General features: G+C 32.9%; 1 protein-coding gene across 1 annotated transcript in view; it reads right to left on the minus strand.

The window, feature by feature from the left end:
- Positions 1 to 12,749, minus strand: part of LOC145313959 (RNA-binding protein 25) — a 307,513-nt gene that overhangs the window by 90,071 nt on the left and 204,693 nt on the right. The window lies entirely within an intron of this gene.

A 12,749-nucleotide genomic window follows, 5' to 3' on the forward strand; every position in this document is an offset into this window, starting at 1 on the left:
GTTCCAACAAAAGCAAAATAATTAAATAAATAGTTGTATACTCTGTTTTTCGACATGTCTAAAAAATGTCAAAAAAAACGCGGCATTCTTTTCTCAAAAACCCATCTCTGGAGCACCATGAAGCCATAGTTCTGATTCAAAAAAAAAATTGAATGTCGTCTTTGCATATTAATAAGTAATGAAATATATTTTTTAGTGGTCGCGTTCTAAAACTCAATTTTTTAAAATTCTTTTTCGGTCAGAATTGTTTTTAAGGTTAATTTTATCTGTTGCATATCCCCTCTTTGTCTAAGACATTAAAAACGACTTTTACTGCTGCTATGTTGGTTGCGTTACATAAATTGTTAAAAAAATGCGCAGTGTAACTCACTGCCATACTTAAACAGTTAGGTCTTCCAGGCGAAGGACGTATACAGACAGGTCATTGCTGGACTAAAAAATGATATTATGATTTTTATTTTATCATTCGTAGAAAATTGTCTAATACGATACGATATATAATTTTTCATTAGAGAACTAAAATCAAATATATGGCGAAGAGCTTTTGTTTTCATAAAAAGATGGATTTATATCTTGTATATTATAATTTAGTTAATACGATAAACTATGTCTAGCATTGTATTATATCCAGCTTTCCGTGGATATAGAATGTACAATTATAAGATTAAAACAATTTTTTTAGCCCCGAGGTGCCGAAGGCACGGGCTAAAAAAACTGGTTTTAATCTTTTAAAATTTTTACAGCGGAAAGCTGTTTATAATACGATGCAAGAAATAACTACTATCCTTTGATATGATATTTATATTCTTGAATCACGGCTCTTAAGTTTAGGATTAATGAGGTTCTTCATGTTTTTAAGAAGAAAATGCTGAATCTTATTTGTTGATCATCTTTTAGCACTTGTTGCGTGTTTTAATGACTCATTTTATAGCTGCATTGACTTGGATGCTTTTTGTCGACTTTAAATGACCCTCATAAATAATATGTCCTTGTTAAAAATTGTAATTTTGACGTAACAATTATTATATTTGTCATTGCTTTCACCTAAACCATTTCTAAATCTAGACTACTCCCCTCCCATAAATGATAAAAATCACTGGAAAAAATATTAAGTAATCGGTCGAGCCATTTACAAGATCTTATCGGACACACACATCCATACCATTATTATTTTGATAGATCTTATCTCTTTCCTTGGAGTCAGACTTGTGTTGCATTTAGGGTTGGCAATCCGGAATCCGCCCAAATTTTAGCCAATTTTGGAATCCGGATCCGGAATCCGTTTTTTAACAACGGATTCCGATTCTTAATTGGTAAGCTAAAATTAGCGTCTTGAGTTTTTTTCTTTCAACTCCGCCTTTTTGAAGGCAAAGATTACCATCATTATATATAATATCTTTTAAAATCTGGTTCGATTCTCGGAAGTGAATTATAGAGAACACCAAGAACATTGATTTTTAGGACATATGTAGCACTTAATTTTTTTAATTTAAAAAAAAAGTCTTAAAATATTGCTAGAACCCGCCATTTTTTTTAGACAGATTCTTGTAAGAATCCGTATCCGGTCAAAAATTTGACGGATTGCCATCCCTAGTTGCATTGAAGGTGACATTAATGGATATAGAATACGTGGATATATTGACAGGGCAAAATTTGCTGTCAATTTAGGTTGCTAATATAGACCTTATTTATTGGCAAGTTTTTTTTATCCATTAGGAGGGGTTTGGACAAAGGGGGTAGATGGAGGTGTATCATTATTTTAGCCAGCTATAAGTGTCACTTTATTAGAGTACAAAAAAATCTGTTGCAACATCCAAGTAATTATAATTACGATGGTGACATTACATTCAATTAAACAAAACATAACAAGGATGACAACATCCATAAAAGCGAAGCTCTGAAACTGTAGGACAAACGAACATAAACACTAGTAGAGTGTCAGAATTGAATAATCAGAATATAAATGTATTAAAGAAACAAAATTGTAAGTAGATATGTTGAAAAGCTGCTTAAATACAGGATATTGTTTAAGGACATACTTAAATTTTTATGACTTAATTGTAGGGATGCTTCGCTTATAACAATGTACTTTGTTGTCCTAGGAATCAGTATTCCTAAATCAGACCAATCGGATAATTGTATCACATAAAATTTTGTTGTTAAAAATGATAAAAAGCAACATGTTAAAAATAGACGTAAGGACTTTCTGGTAACGATTATAGAGTAGCTTTGCTTTCTAACTCGTACCTTATTCCTATAGGAATCATCAGACAAAGTTTGAAATCAATAGGACAATACTAACATGCCTAAATTAACGAAAAGATCTATCCGTAATTATAAAAAACTGGTTTTAATCTTATAATTGTACATTCTATATCCGCGGAAAGCCGTTTATAATACGATGCGAGAAATAACTATTCTCGTATTCATTCAAATCCGGTGGATAGGAACCGGTTCTCATCCATACGAAAAAAACTATGTCTGGCATCATATTATATCCAGCTTTCTACGAATATTAAAATGTACAATCATAAGATTAAAACCAGTTTTTTTAGTCGGTGCCTTCGGCACCTCGGGGCTAAAAAACTAGTTTTAATCTTATAATTGTGCATTCTATATCCGCGGAAAGCTGTTTATAATACGATGCGAGAAATAACTATTATTCCATTACTTGCGGCTACACCCCTTGATGCCTTTAGGTTCACGAGAGGGGCGGTAAGTTGACCCTCCATTTGAAAAAAATATGTTTAAAAGAAAAGTTAAAAAAAATATTTCAAGTGTGAAGGTACCATCCCCACAAATAGTTATAAACCTACCCTGGACCTATAAAAGCTTCACTGTACTGTCAAGCGGTTATCGAGATCCTTCGCTACACACAGACATCTTGTTACTTTTATATGAGGATAATAATATGTAAAGACTAAGAAACCAGTGTAATGTTATTTTAACTGGGCGGATTTGTCATAAATAATATTTATTTTTAGGTTTAAATATAAGAATAAACATTAAATCATTTTATTCTTATCATTTAATACAAAATTCATGATTTTATGATTATTTTTTTGGACTGTTGGATTTTTTAGTACTAAAAGAAAGGGAAATATCTTATGATCAATTTAGTTCAACTTTTTATTCGTATTGGCTTTCACGTGATAATAAAAAAGATTGGGTATAGTCCCTTTCGTAACATCGCACCTTATGGGGCGATTCTTCGTATTTTTCACAGTAGCTTTTCTCCTATTTCTAGCCCCTGCGGGGGGCTCTAACCCTGCGGGGCTAATTACCTAACCCTGTGGGGCAATCACCTAACCCAATATAACCGAACCTAAAATAACCTATAAAAAGCCTTTTTAAAAATACGACGAATCGCCCTTTATGGGGCGATTTTACGAAAGGGACTATTCCCAAAAGAATTTAGCTTTATTGAATTGGATAGTAAGTGAAGGGAAGATAAAGACAGAGTTACAAAGGCATTACAGACAATTGACTTGCTTTGTGAGGTGGCTTTGCTTCCAAAAACTTCCAAAAAGTAGTCCAGGTAATTATTTTTCTTGTAAAACTTTGAATCCTCTCGTTTAATTACAATTTCTATATTTTAGGATATTTTTATGGCTGATAAATTGATGTACATCTCCAATGTTGATAAACAAAATTACCACTTCTATAGAATACAATTAGTGGTTGAAACCTTCGGACACTTAACTTAAAGAACCACTTAATTAAAATTCAATTAAAGTCTCCAAAGTTGTTAAGCCCTTTTTTTAACTCCACAGGGGGAGCATATGTCGCTGACAATTTGTCAGTGTTTTTGTAACAATATGGCTTTTTATGGATATGGGATAGGGTGTCAGCCCTATGCCCTATGATTGCGGTGTAAAGTGTCCATTTGCCCATCAGACAACCAACCCTTTGATTGCACGATCTTTGTCTGAGAAGTCCTAACTGTGCAGTGCATGGTAGTGAGTTGCGCCTGTTTTGGGCCAAGGCATTCCCCCTACTCTAACTATTTATGTCGCGCACCTGACATAGCAGCAGTAGGAACCATTATTAACGTCTTTAGTTATGACGCGGTGTCGGACCGAGATCCGAACATTTCTTCTTCCCGACGACGAGCGGATGCACTACCTGTTGAGCCACGGTCGCGGGTACAAAATCGTAACATCTAGTGTAATAAACATCCTAATATCATCCCCCTCCCTGTAATAATGCAGAGGTGGTTACATAATATTAATGTCGAATCTGCATCGATACTAGAAACCTATATTTCCATGCAATATGACATAAGCTTTAGATATCGATAAATGCTAAACCGAGTGAGAACTCCATTTTAAGGAACCTTTTATAGGCCCTGGTATGGTTTTAAGCTATTTTAACTATTTTTAGATCCAAGTCTTGAAATTGTTTTAGGCTATTTTCTGCTCTTCCTTCCCCTTCGAATTTGGAGTCGAGTTACTAGATTCTAGGGGCGCAGTAATATTATGCATTGTCTTTGGTTTAACTTGAACCTTAACACTCCCATCCCATATAAACACAAATGAGCCTAGTTTATGTCAAATCAAACTTGTAATTTAGGATTTTGCACTCATAATTTGCAAACTTAAGTATATAGTAAAATATGCGATTTATGAGTATGAATGCAATTTATTTAGATTTAGGGTGAAAAAATGGACTTTTGTTGCAGAGAAAAAGAATAAGGGCCTAGGAGACAATAGAGTTGATACTCTAGATGGCCATAAATAAGACACAATAGTTTATCTAACTTAAAAATGAATTCTTAGCAGACGAATTTTTTGGACATTATATTTTACCCTGTTAAAAACTGAAAAAAATTGTCATTTCGCACCAAAATATGTATTGTATCTAACCAATAATATTGTCGAATTGTTCCAACATTACGGCGTTCCTATATTGATCAACTAGCGGCTTCTCCCCTAGCCTCTAGGGGCTCTGCCTTAAGAGGTTTGATCAAACTATTTTTTCGTGTTTTAGACTTTAAAGAAATTTATTTAAATTTTATTTGGGGGGGGGGGGGTTAGTCGACCCCACTATTTCAACTTTAGTTTTAAAAAGTATTTTTCATTTTTTTGGGGGGGTAGGGGTGTCCCATCCCCCAAGAAAATAGTTACAAACTTTCCCGGGACCTATGAGGAGCTACCCTGTAAAGGAGAACCCGATCGGTTCAGCGATTAGCGAGATCCTTCGCTACAAACAAACAAACAGACAGACAAACAAACAGACAGACAGACATCGTTCTACTCTGTATCATAGATGTAAGTTTGTTCATCTATCCCTTCTATTTATTGCGTCGACCTTAAGTGGATTATTTCACTTTGGTTTTAATATGGACAAAATTTAAAATAAGTCAAAATACAATTTGGTCCAAACCTGGACTTTGCAGCAGCAATCATTTGCGCCTTTTTTGGCTATCAGCAAATTCCAGATTTTCGTGAATTTTCAAAACTAGAATTTATTTCCACCCTATAAAATTCCTTGCATACAAAGCCCCTTTTATAGAAAATTCTTTGAAGATGAAATTAAACTTAAGCATCCAATGTCATATCTGCCCACTTTAATCATTTATTTGGATTAATTACAGAACAGCTGTGCTACTCTGCGAATTATATGAAATATGGTCGTGCAGTTTTGATTGTAAAGAAAGTGAAGCACAAGCTAAACTCAGGAATTTAGGAAACTTTTTATAGTTCCTATAAAAAAATGACGTCATATTGCCCTACCAGCCCTACCATTGTTTAATTAAAATATTGGTGGCCTGCTATTGATAATTCAGTCTTATATTAGACTATCATTGTATTGTATGACGTCAAATTTATTGGCACTATAAACAGCTTTGGCATGTAGTAATTTAGAAGTGAGTAAAGCTAACATTTTTCAGAACATAACATACGTGGGATAATGTAATTTTAGGTTTAATCCTATTATATAAAGTCGTAAGGTTTTTTAAGATTACCTCTTAAAATCTCTAACCACTGAACCAATTGAGTACCCATCTTAGGAAAGCTTTCCATAGTTACAGTATATTGTGAAAATTAAATATTATTTTTATACCTACATGGCAAAGCTGTCTAAAATTCAAGAAAATAAAATGGATATTTTGATACTTATTTTGGTACTAATTATCTATAATACAAAGTAGAATGATGTCTGTCCCTCCGTCTGAAGCTTAAGATCTCGGTAACCACTGAACCGATTGGATTAAACTCTTTAGGGAATATACCTACTGGTCCTGTTGTGGTTTAAGGCTATTTTCTTTGGGGGTGTGACATCACCCCCCCCCCTAAAAAAACCAAAAAATCCCCAAAATTTTTTTATAGAATTTTTTTTTGCATATGTTTTCGGAATTCGCCCTTTATTCATGAAAATTGGCGACCCATTCGCAATTTTTTCAGCTCGGTAGATAATTGAAGATGTAATGATTCCCAAACTCGCGTCATATAATTTAGGCACGTACATAATTTTACTAATTACCTCTTGGGCCAAAGCCCCTAGAGGCTATGGGCGAAGCCGCTAGCGCATATATAATGTAAGATTTGGATAAGACAAAACAAAAATTGTTCGAATACCTATCTATGTTCTTGATGCATCCCTCATAATTCATGATGATATAAACTTAAGTTCAATTCTTTTTTTCTTCATTGGTTGGTGCCATGATTTACATAAAAATAATTTCCAATCCTTCCTAGGATTTAAGAAAAGTCGAAGAAAGTCGCTCAATGTGACGTCATAAAAATGAGGGATTATTTATCTCTTTTTAAAGAATTTTCTTTCCAACTCCTTCTCTCCCCATCCCTCATTTTTATGACGTAAGAATTTTTTTTACGTCTTATAAATTATATTAAATACATAATAGTTTAACATAAATCTAACTATTTAAGATTTGCTGGATTTTTTACATTTTTTGTGTCACTGCTGTTATTCTAGTGAATTCTCTCTTTTGAAAAAAAAGAGAATTATAGACTTGGACTTTTTGCAATAACATATATTATCAACAAGGATGACAGCATCCATAAAAGGGAAGCACTAAAACAGTAGGACAAACGGACATTAACACTTGTATAGTGTCAGAACTGAATAATCAGAATATAAATGTATAAGAGTCGAAGCAAAATTGTAAGTAAATTTGTTGAAAAACTGCTTGATACAGGATAATGTTTATGGACATACTTATAATTTTAGGTTTTGATTACAGATGTGCTTCGCTTATAATATTATACCTTGTTGTCCCAGGAATCAACATACCAAAAATCAGATCAATCGGATGATTAGATCACATAAAAATTTGTTGTTATAAAAGTAAAAAAATCAACATGTACGCAAGGACTTTCTGGTAACGATTATAGAGTTGCTACGCTTACTAAATCGTATCTAACTACTACAGGAATCACCATGCAAAGTTTGAAATCAATAGGACAATTCTAACATGCCTAAATCTCTGTGACTGACGGACGTACGGACGGACCGACCCTAATTATAGAAAAGCTTCGCTTTTAAAAAATATAGGATAACTTTGCCTTTATTTGTCAAATACCAAGTTTAAATAAAAACAGTAATGGAAATGTCCAATAGTAGTAAAGATTTTTTACATAATAATATCATAATAAAAAGAAGAAAATAAGCAAAATGAAATAGTAAAGAAAATAAGATAAATATATGTCCCTTGCGTTGGTTTGCAGAATATTAGCCATGGGAGGGGGGGGGGGGTAGAGGTATTTTTCAAAATTTAGGGGACAAGTTCTAGCATTAATGGAGGGGGGATAATTGCCTCAAAAAGCCAGAAATGTTAACTTATTGAGGAGGTTCACTTTAGGTCCCTATTTAAAAATAATATAATTTTTAATTATTTAATCAATTATTTCATTCGTTTGTGGTAAGGGAGTAAAGTCCCCCTTCATGAACGTCCTAGGTTACCTACCCCCCCCCCCCCCCCCAATTTATAATTGTAAGTTTGTAACTATTACAAGTTTATTACATTTCTGTAAAATAATCCTAAATAAAAAGTTACACCCTTTGTAATCTATGCCAATAGAAATTAAATAGAATTATCAAGAAAGTTTTTTGTCCAGCTTTATCATATTGTCAGTCAAAAATTTATAATTTTTTGCTCATATATTATTGTAAGTTTGTAACTATTACAAGTTTATTACATTTCTGTAAAATAATTCGAAATAAAAAGTTACACCCTTTGTAATCTATGCCAATAGAGATTAAATAGAATAATCAAGAAATGATATTCAAATGTCTCGCTTTGTCCTCTAAAGTCTTTATATTATTAATAAAGTAAGTTCTTTCCTAAATAATTGACTGCATAAAAACCATCAGAACAAAAGAGCGGAAATTCTTTTCTGCTCTTTGGGTCAAAATATTCATCTCGTTTAGAATATGTTTTTTTTCTATTGATAATTATTACACATTTATAATGATAAGAAAAAAGTCAGTCTAAATATTACCTGTAGTAAGAAAACTTTTTCAGAATTTTAGTAGCGAAGCTACTCTATAAATGTTTATGTTCTATTTTGTGTCCTTCTATAAGTGCTGATGCTATATATTAATCCTATTTGGTAGTTTAATATCTTTTAGTGCTACTATCCCTGTTTATCCTTAATTGCCTTCTTTTGGACATTGAAAGTAAACAATTTTCAGAAAGCCTAAATATAAATTTGTACATAAACATTCTTGTTATGGCTATAAATTAGGCATAAAGACTTTATGACAAAGTGCATAAAAAAACCTGAGATCTGCCATGATATGTGCTTTATTACATACCATCTTAAATTAGACATTTTATAGCCCTGTGGTAAAGGCCAGGGATTCTAAGGGATAGGACAATGACAAAAATCACAAAATTATGTAGATCAAATTTATTGGTGGAAAGTATCCAAAGATCCTAAGACAACGAATAGAGGAAAATAAAACTTTGGTAACCAGAATAAATTACAATCAAATGTCCTTTACCTCCCTGGGTACGTAAAAGGATAAACTTTGACGGTTAGGAGCATGGGTACTTTGTCTTTTTTCAAAGAAGTGTGGCTACTCTATGATTATGCTTGTGTGTTGAAAAGAAATCTTTCTAATTTAGTTTCTCTAACTTATACTATATACAATTACTAGCGGCTTCGCCCCTAGCCTCTAGGGGCTTTGTCCCAAGAGGTGATAAAAAAAAATTAAGGTGAAATTCGTAAAAGGACCAAGGAAATCTCCTGCAAAAAAAAAAAAAAAAAAAAAAAAAAAATTGGGGGGGGGGTATTTTTGGGGGGGTTGGGGGTGTCCCACCCCCCAAGAAAATATCTTAAAACCACCACAGGACCAGTAGGTATATTCCCTGAAGAGTAGAGCCCATTCGGTTCAGCGGTTACTGAGATCTTAAGCTTCAGACGGACAGACAGACGGACAGACGGACAGACAGACGGACAGACAGACATCGTTCTACTTTGTATTATAGATATAAAATAAAAAACAAGCTGATTTAACAAAGGTTTTAATTTCAACAAATCAAGTGAAAATAAAATAAAGATTTTAAAAAACATGGCTATTACAAGGTATTAAATAATATTATTAAAATTTTTAGAGATCTTTGCGGACATACGTACAGACAGATAGACACTCAGACATCCTATTACTATTATATAAAAATACCTTTCATTTCAACTTGAAAATTTGTTAAAAATCTTATGTAAATAATTGTCCTTGCTTTACATGACTACATGTTTGTACTAAGAAGCACAACAAACCTTTTTAAAAGCGAAGCTTTTCTATAATTAGGGTCGGTCCGTCCGTCCGTCCGTACGAGACGGATAGCTTTTTTTCGTTAATTTAGGCATGCTAGAATGTCCTATCGATTTCCAACTTTGCATGGTGATTCCTGTAGTAGTTAGGTACAATTTACAACTCTATAATAATTACCAGAATGTCCGTACGTCCATTTTAAACATGTTGATTAAGATTTTTTTACTTTTATAACAACAAAATTTTATGTGATCTAATTATCCGATTGTTCTGACTTTTGGTATACTGATTTCTGGGACAACAAAGTATACTGTTATAAGCAAAGCAACTCTATAATCAAGTCCTAAAAATGTAAGTATGTCCATGAACCTTATTCTGCATCAAGAAGTTTTTCAACAAATTTACTTACAATTTTGCTTTGACTCTTATTCATTTATATTCTGATTATTCAGTTCTAACAATATTTAAGTGTTAATGTCCGTTTGTCCTATTGTTTCTGTGCTTCGCTTTTATGGATGTTGTCATCCTTGTTTTATAAAATTTATTTTCATTGTAAAATATACTTTTATCGAAATCTTCAATTTTCATTAAATAAAAATATTTTACAGAGTTCATAAAATTATAAAAATTAAGTAAAGGGCAACAAAGAACCTTGAATATTATTATTTTTAAATAAGACTTTATCTTCATATTAAATAAAATTGAAGTGTATTATAATTTTCTAAATAAAATCTCTAAACCTCGAAACTAGATTAAGAATCCTATTATATAAAGAAATAAGATTGTTTTTTTTTCTGAAGAAAATGATCTTTGAAAACTAAATAGGTTTTACTTTTCATGGAACTATTTTTCAATCACTGTGTCCCCCCCCCCCCTCCTTGCCACCTTGTTTTAATAAGCCTGAATGTTCTAACCCTGCAGAGCCATATTCTTAGGGAGTATCATCCCTGCTGGTTTTTGTTACCCTTTAGTAAACCTAACCTAAAATAAACATCAAAAATATGTTTTTTTTTTCTCATGTGATATAAGGAAAACCGCCAGATTTTTATATAAGAAAAAATATATAAATATTTTCAAACCTTGAAATGAAATAAGATTTAATTTGATTAAAAATATAGGCAATATGTGTAAATTTAAATTTTTTAGTCTAGAGAACAGTTGTGTGTCGAGGGGGTAAAGATACATATTAGCGTCCTAGGAGCTGCAAGGCTATGTATACAGGAGAATTTTAAATATACTACTCTAAATAGTAGTCAATATTTTTTTTATAAAAAAGTAGGCTGGCACAAATCGATTCTTAACTGGCCAATTACTTATATTACAAAAATGATTTACTTATTTGATAATTGATTATGCACCTGTTTGTTGGCATAGACATTCCCCCTCTTTTAAATATTTAGATCAGTTTCCTTAAAAATGTTAACATCTTTAACATGTTGCAGTACTGCTATCTTGCAATTTAAAAAGAACAAGTCTACTTTATCTCATTTCGCTATCTCTATTCTTTCCAAGGTTTTTAAACTTTAAAATCTAAATATATAAACTGCATACATAACCTTGGCAAGTCTTGTTTTAATATTGACCTCTGAACCTGACCTTTATGCAAAATTTGCCAAATTCGCATTCATTTTTTTATTGCAAATTATACAGTAACGTGGAGATTTGAATGAATTGATAAAACCTAGCCGCTAGCCGCTATACCAACCGCTATACTCTCTGATGTAATGTTATCATAACAGTTGGGCAGCTTAAAAATTTTCCTTTTATTTAACAGTCATTTGAAAAAGAAACGACAATAAGGCACTTTTACGAAAAGGTAGCTGGTTTACTGCCCTAGCAAAATAATGATACGTGTCACAGCTTTTGGCCTACCTATTCCATTGACGCCATAGTAGAGGGAAAGAGAAAGGGAAGGGGGATAGAAACCCCCTAGAAAAGAGATGGATTATAGGGTATTTCCTGACGTCAATAGAAAAGGCAGGCCAAATGCAGTGACAGTTATCCCCATTTTGCTAGGGCACTATAGACAGCTACCTTTGAATGATTTGAAAATTGAAATGTTTTTTGCAAATTGTAGGAGCACTTTTATTTTGAAAGGCTTATTTAAAGATGTGGAACATTCCTAAAAACAGCCACTAAAAAAAAAAATTTACCATCTGCCCTACTGCATTATATAATCTTTTTCTTTAATTTTAACCTAAATAGTGAATACAAACAAGAACAGATATGTCATATATATCTAAAAGATTTGATTAAATAAATTAATTGTGTCACATCAAGAGAAAAGGATTCAGGCTTCCGGAAAAAAAATGTGTCGTTATTGTGTCAATATAAGCAATTAGCTATGTTTAATTTTTATATTTAGGAAAATGAAATGAATGGTTACTTTTATCCCAAACAATTAAGTACAGGGGCGTCCACGCTTTTTTTATTATTAGGGGGTCAAATGCCGCAATTTTTTTTTACCCCCCCCAAAAAAAAAAAAATTTTCCCCGGGGGTAAAATTTGCTTAGGGGGGGGGGGGGAATTACTCTCCCTGAAATCTGTGGGCAGTGGTACATTCCCCCCCCCCCAAAAAAAAATTATCCCAGGGGTTAAATTTTTTGGGGGGGTAATTTAATAATGTAAAAAGATACCTACCTAATAATGAAATACTATTAAATATTTATTAGTAAAAATACGCGCGAAGCGCGCCAAAATTGTTGGGGGGGGGGGGTAATTACCCCAAAATTCGTTTGGGGGGGGGGGGGTAATCACGAATCCTTGGACGTCCTTGATTAAGTACCCAAACTTTTTAAGCCAATGATTCAGATAACATTGTTATAAAATTTTGGGTTATCAGTGTAATTTACAGTCCAATGTCCCGTCCCTCCCTGAGTGCTCCATGATAAAGAAAGGTCAGACACTGAACATTGAACAATATTTGGACATTTAATGTTTTCAGGGGGGGGGGGCAGACACACAATATTTAGCTGAAGCTGCTTGATATCGCAAAATCGATTTCAAAC

Source organism: Acartia tonsa, chromosome 3 (assembly GCF_053477335.1).
Source record: "Acartia tonsa isolate MP-2025a chromosome 3, ASM5347733v1, whole genome shotgun sequence".
Taxonomy (NCBI): Eukaryota; Metazoa; Arthropoda; class Copepoda; order Calanoida; family Acartiidae; genus Acartia; species Acartia tonsa.